This window comes from Capricornis sumatraensis, chromosome 1 (genome assembly GCF_032405125.1).
Source record: "Capricornis sumatraensis isolate serow.1 chromosome 1, serow.2, whole genome shotgun sequence".
Taxonomy (NCBI): Eukaryota; Metazoa; Chordata; class Mammalia; order Artiodactyla; family Bovidae; genus Capricornis; species Capricornis sumatraensis.
Window position 1 is genome coordinate 149,508,294 of NC_091069.1, and position 6,827 is coordinate 149,515,120.

The 6,827-nt window shown below is 41.7% G+C and overlaps 1 long non-coding RNA gene across 1 annotated transcript in view; it reads left to right on the forward strand.

Moving 5' to 3' along the window:
* The window catches only part of LOC138089904 (uncharacterized), a 30,036-nt gene extending 24,744 nt beyond the window's left edge, over window positions 1-5,292 (forward strand). The window contains exons 2-3 of the long non-coding RNA XR_011145830.1: window positions 3,831-3,956; window positions 5,028-5,292. This is a non-coding gene — a long non-coding RNA (uncharacterized lncRNA). The remainder of the gene's footprint in view (window positions 1-3,830; window positions 3,957-5,027) is intronic.
* Window positions 5,293-6,827: the final 1,535 nt, after the last annotated feature.

Genomic DNA, 6,827 nt, shown 5'->3' on the forward strand with positions numbered 1-6,827 from the left:
CAGCTATCATTTCCTAATGGAGAAAGAACCAAAAGGTTCCCACATGGAAGGGTCTTACTGTAGCTTGGAGAAACCAGCCTTATATCTTGACCCTACAGCCTGTCTGTGCCCCTTCTCCAGGTGAAACACCCTCTTCCAGTTCTATTTCTCTACATTCTTACCCACACTCCAAGGCCAATTTCAAATGCCAGTTTATCAATGTAACCTGCTGTAATTCCCTCCTATAAATATGCCTTTAAGAATTCAGAAGCTTGTGTGTGTTCAGTTGTGTCTGACTCTTTGCAACCCTGTGGCCTGTAGCTCACCAGGTTCTCTGTCCATGGAATTTTCCCAGCAAGAATGCTGGAATGGGTTGGCATTTCCTCCTCCAGGGGATCTTCCCGACCTAGGGATCGAACCCGCGTCTCTTGTGTCTCCTGAGTCGGCAAGCAGATTCTTTACCACTGGGGAGCTCTGACAGGTCAGAAGTCCCATCATATCCTGCTTTAAGATTGTGTATGTTGAGGCCTTGTGAGAAGGGAATATGTCCCTTATAGGCAAAAAGTGTATTTTACCCAGTTTTCTTAGATTCTCCATAGGACCTAGCATGATATGCCATAAGTACTTTTCGAAAAAAGGAAACAATTAAAGGTAATGAGTCTATTCTGTTACTGCTTCCCCATTCAGGAAGTGTTTAAATCAGCCTTCTCAAATCATACTCAGAGAACATGAGGGCAAATACAAAACACTGGCTGGGATAGTTAGGAGAATTCACTTTTTTCCCCACCTTTTTCTCTATCAGATTGGTTCTTTCATGCAAAACAACATCCGCATTGGTAGGTTAGTAGCTGTAATCTCAGCTGAATAGCATTTCATCTTGTTTTCAGCTGAATAGAAGTGGGCTGGCTATATATATATATATTTAAGCCTGTTAGTATTTAAGAAGTCTCTTACTTTGGCGGGTAGCAATTTTTATGCCTGGTTTTTCCTAACGTTGAGATGGCATCCCAGGCAAAGGGCCTTCTTTCTGAAGAATGTAGGGATGCTATTAATCAGATAGCATCTTACGAGCTGCATGTCAGTGATGCTTATTTATCTATGGTTAGTATGTGTCCTGGAGTCACTGTCAGGGAGGTTTCAGATCTGGTCTGGGTAATATATCTCACAAAGCCTTACTCATTTTTGTTGCAGCCATGTTTGTTGTTTGATACTAGAGGGAACAACAATTTAGCAGCTGGGATTTTGCTGCTCTGAGGCCCAGTGATTTAGACCTGTGATTGCAAACTGTGGGTGAATAGTTGGAGGAATAATTCTTTTCCAGAGTAGTCCCAAAACTGGCGTGGGCATCAGACACGGTTATAAATAATTTTTCATCTATCTGCTAGTTTGAAGCTAGTGTTGATATGGTAGGGTTAATGAAATAGTTTGACCTTTGTAGAGTTCAATGGTTTTACACATTTTCTTAAGTGTATTTACTTATTGGCTGCATTGGGTCTTCATTGCTGTTGTGTGTGCTTTCTCTAGTTATGGTGAGTGGAAACTACTCTAGTTGCGGTGCATGGACTTCTCATTACAGTGGCTTCTCTTATTGCAGAGTACAGGCTCCAGGGCACATGGGCTTAGTTGCCCTGCAGTATGTGGGATATTCCTGGACTAGGGATCAAACCAGTTTCCTTTGCATTGGTGGGTGGATTCTTAACCACTGGACCACCAGAGAAGTCCCAAGATTGACTCTTGAACGTCACTTACTTTATGCTGGACTTCTGCCAGTTGTCCACATAAATGCTGGTTATAGTGCTAGCATATAGGGTTCATAAACCTGACCCTTAAAGAGGCCTAATGGCCAAATGCTAGGCACCAGTGTGTTAAAACCTGAGTCGTGTCTCTTTGAGGTAGCCTGGGTTAATGAAGGCAGTTGGGGCCTTCTGGAAGTCAAAGAGCAAACTGAGAACCCTGGACTGAGCAAAGAAGGCCTCTTCTGGACAGCCATAGAGATAACAAAGTGAGTTTGCGTGAGATTCCGGTCCTAAACATCGACTCCTCTCACCTGTAGTCTCTCCCCATTCTTATCCCTGCTCCAGGCCTGTTATTACATTGAAGATTCAGAAGCACCTACTTTTCATACATTCTTCCAAGACCAAGCTGATGTGAAGAGGGAGCATGCAAAGCAGTTCATAAAATATCTAAGAAAATATAAGTGTAAAATCTGCCTTCCAGTGATTAAGGTGATGATGTAGCTTTGTTATGGTGATCTCTATAGGGCCTTTGCTGGGTCTAGATAACAAAGTTATTAGTTATCTGACTTGTTTCATTACTCATGTTCCTACATGGGATTATAGCAGCTGACTGAGGGTAAGCATGTATCTTGTTTGTAACCTCTTCATATCATTTTGAGTAAATTTCAGTCACTAAATCTTAGTTTTTCTTTTCTGAAAGACTGATACAAAGTGTGACCTCTGGACTAGCAGCACCAGCATCACCTGGGACCTTATTAGAAACGCAAATTCACGGGCCCCACTCTAAGAAACTGAATTACCCTCTCTAAGAGTGGGGCCCAAGGAGCTAAAGAGCTTAACAAGCGCTCCAGATGATTCTAATCCTCTGTATAGTTTTGAGAAGATCTACTGTTCTCTTCTAGAGTGGTTTGTATCTTATGTTAGCTCTTTAATTCAGATACATCCTCATGTAGTTAATACAGCTGCCTCTTCAATGTATTTAATAAAACAAACCTTTTTTCCACTGGAACAGACTCTACATTTGTAGAGTTGTACATTCTAATTGCTACATGCTGCCGCTGCCGCTTAGTTGCCTCAGTTGTGTCTGTCGACTCTGTGCGACCCTATGGACTGAAGCCTGCCAGACTCCTCCGTCCATGGGATTCTCTAGGCAAGAGTAAAAGAGTGGGTTGCCATGCTCTCCTCCAGGGGCTCTTCCCAATCCAGGGATTGAAACTGGGTCTCCTGCATTACAGGCAGATTCTTTAACGCTGGGCCACCAGGGAAGCCCTGTTGCTACACACTTGTCTCTTATTTCCTCTTTCTTAGAAATAATTACGATTACCAACTTAAACATTATGAATAGGGACACACCCACATGATAGAGAATAGGCATTTATGTTCTAAAAGGGCTTCCCTGTGGCTCAGACGGTAAAGAATCTGCCTTCAATGTAGGAGACCTGGGTTTGATCCCTGGGTTGGGAAGATCCTCTGGAGAAGGGACTGGCAACCCACTCCAGTATTCTTGCCTGAAGAATCCAGTAGATACAGGAGCTTGGTGGGCTACAGTCCACGGGGTCTCAAAGAGTCGGACACAACTGAGTGACTAACACAAACATACATATTTATGTTCTAAAACCAGGAAAGAGAAAAAAGCGACAATCTAAAATTGATTTACTCCTAATGTTTTTGATATACTCTAAAGAAACAATCTAAACCTTAGTTGAAGCTATTACATTTGGAAATATCCCTCCTTCTCTGAAGGGTTCTTTTAACTCCAGGTCTCCGAAGACAACTAAATGTCTGGTGATAACTGAACTGAACTACTCTCCAAAGCTAAAGGAATTCCAGAGCTAATGGAAGAGCACACATAACTGTGCCTAGTGGTAGCCATGCTTTGCAGAACATTAAAGTCACCTGGAGAACTTTTAAAAGCCCTGCTCCTCGGTACCAATTAAGTCAGAATGTCTGCTGCTGAAAGCCAGACAGCAGTATTTAAGGGGCTTCACTGATTCCATCGTGCCACAAACCATGGAAACTACTGGCCTCTGCAGGCCTATAAATCTACCCAGGAAGTAGGGTGTAACTAAGCTGTGCCTCAGCTAGGAGAGTGACTTCCCTGTTTCTCTCCAACAGAGGCCTGATATAGATAACTGGGGAACTGGTAAACAAGCTCTACTGTCTGCTCTGCAGTTGGAGAATGAGTTAAACAAGCTCCTTCAAGACCTGAAGGCCTCAGCTTCTAGGAATAGAGAAACCAATGTGAGTAGTAAACGGGTCATTTCACTTCTAGATGATGGCTTGCTTCTAGGAAATGAACCCAAGGCAATGGATCATCTAATGAGTTTATTTCCTCTGAAGGAAGTATATGAACTTATTTCTTAGAGTAGTTGGGAGGTGGGAGGAGCAGGGGCCCTGGTAAGGAGGAATGCAACTCAACACAAAATGGAGAAGACTTTTCGGGAATAATCTGCACTCTGGATATTCAAATAAACCCATCTTGAGAATTGCTATCCTAGACTACCCCCACAAGAGTGAATGTCACCTAGTCTATAGACTTCTCTGAAGTGTTCTTTGGTCGATGGTGGACACTCTATTGCAGTGATAACATTTCTCACCAAACTTCTTAATTTCTCTGGAGGTTGAAGAAAATGATCTAGTAGAAGAGCTATCAACCTTGCTGCATAGTGGACTCACTGGAGACCCCTGAAAACTATCAAATGCCTGAGCCTTACACCAGAACCCTAAAATTTCAGTGCTTGGGAATGAGGTCTGGGAGCCTACTTAACACTTACCTACGATTCAAATAGGGTGAAAAACCACTACAGTAGTAGCTTATTAAATTAATCTGTGCTTTTGAAGAGATGCCTTAATGCTCATACTCATTGAAAGTGGATGTTTGGTGGGAGGCGGGGTTCAGAATGGTGGGGGGAGACACACATATACCTGTGGCTGATTCATGTTGATACATGGCAAAAACAATCACAGTGTTGCAAAGTAATTATCCTCCAATTAAAATAAATAATTTTAAGAAAAGATAACATTGTAAACCAACTATACTCAACTTTTTTAAAAAGTGGGTGTTTGTGTTCATCTGGAGGTCTTGAATGTCAGAGATTGATGCCTTTGAACTTCATTATGCATGTAAATCATCTAGTTCCTTCTTAAAACATAGATTTTGATTTAGTAGGAGTGGCAGAGATTCGAGATTCTGCATTTCTGACAAGCTCCTAAAACTGCTTGTCCGTGAACTGTAATTTGGGTAGCAGATTAGATTGTCTCCTGCTGCAGACAAGGTCCTTAATGAGTTTTTTCTTGTTTTTATTTCTGTAGCTCTTACGCTTCACGAAAAAGTTCCTGGATGAACAGACCAGGAATATAAGCTATCTGGAATACCAGCTTAATTATCAGAAGGATTTGGAAAAGTCAACCCAGAGTGAAGGACAGCCTGAAAATGCCGCCGGACCATCTGGAACAGCAGGTCAAGAGACAGAATCTGCAGGCAACTCTCCAAGTCCTCCTGCCCAGAAGGTCCCAAAGTCAGCTCCTTAAGAATCCTGATCTCCATTTGACAGAAGTATGCTTTTCTTTTCATCTCAGATCCTAATCCTCCTTGTTGTACATGCAAATAAATGTGTTTTGCATTATGATTATGTGTAGAGAAATTGCTATTGGAGCACAAGAAAGGTTAGGTTCATACATGGGAGTTTGAAAGCTTCCTGAGGTACCGTGGATGCATTACACTTGAAAAAAAAAAAAATTCCCTCAACACCCAGATGTAGAGTCAGGTTCTAGTGAACTCAGTCCAAGTGGACACAGATGAAATTAAGTAGCAAAACCTAATGTCTTGCTAATTCTCCTCCCCACAACTTCATATATTGCTGCTGCTACTGCTAAGTCACTTCATTCATGTCCTACTCTGTGCGACCCTATGGACAGCAGCCCACCAGGCTCCTCTGTCCACAGGATTCTCTAGGCAAGAATACTGTAGTGGGTTGCCATTTCTTTCTCCACTTAATATATTAAGTTTACAAAATAGTAGGGTTTTCTAGTAAATGCAAAGCTAAACTTAAACAAGAGCTCTTGGTCTAGAAAAGATGACTTCACTTGAAAGATATACAGTGAATACGTAGCTGCAACCCAGGTGCACTTCCAGTGCTGGAGGCAGGCATAGAGAATGGATACACAGGTAACTAAGACACGACAGACCAGAGTTAGGATGGCCCTACCCCCTCCTCTGTGGGCTAGCCAGCAACTACTGGGGGAATTGCTTTCAGGAGCAAAGAATGAGCATGCAATCACGGATCACACCCAAGGGCCTCAGGTGGCTAGTAGCACCTCGGTAAAGGAGGGGTCTGTAACAGGTGCCTAAACTCTGGGATCTAATGTCTGATGATCTGAGGTGGAGTTGATGTAATAATAATAGAAATAAAGTGTGCAATAAATGTACTTGAGTCATCCTGAAACCATCCCCAACCCCTGGTCGGCAGAAATACCTTCCTTGAAACCGGTCATTGGTACCAGAAGATTGGAGACCACTGCTCTATAGGATTGTGTCCTGACTTGAAAACTAACTCAGTGGCTTTGAATAAGTTTATTTGCCTTACTCATTGATGCAATTTAATCATCTGTAAAGTGGGATTACTATTACTTAGTTCATAAAGTTAAAAGGATTGTGCTGTGTTGTGCTTAGTTGGTTAGTCATGCCCACATAAAAGGATTAAGGATTATATAAAGTATCTAAAAACAGTGCCTGCTCAGATTATGTATTCTGTTATTTGTTCAATAAATAGTGCCGCTGCTTAAACATGTAGAAAGCCGGTACATAAGAAAAGCACTGACAGTAAGAAAACAAATCACTGAAATTAAGCCAGAATCTTAATACATTTAATCTTAGAATAATCTTGTTTGAAACAAGGATAAGTGATCATGAGAAAGAACCAACTATATATCTTGGGAAAACTGAAGTTAACAAATGGGCTGAATATTCAAATAAACACAGCTAATCAAACAAGTGATCTGCAAGTAAGCTAAGAAGTTCTCTGGCAAAAGAATAAAGAAATGGTCTTTAAAAGTTAAAACATGGAGTTGCAACAAAAGATCTAATTAGGGTTCCAAGAGGAAATAAACCTA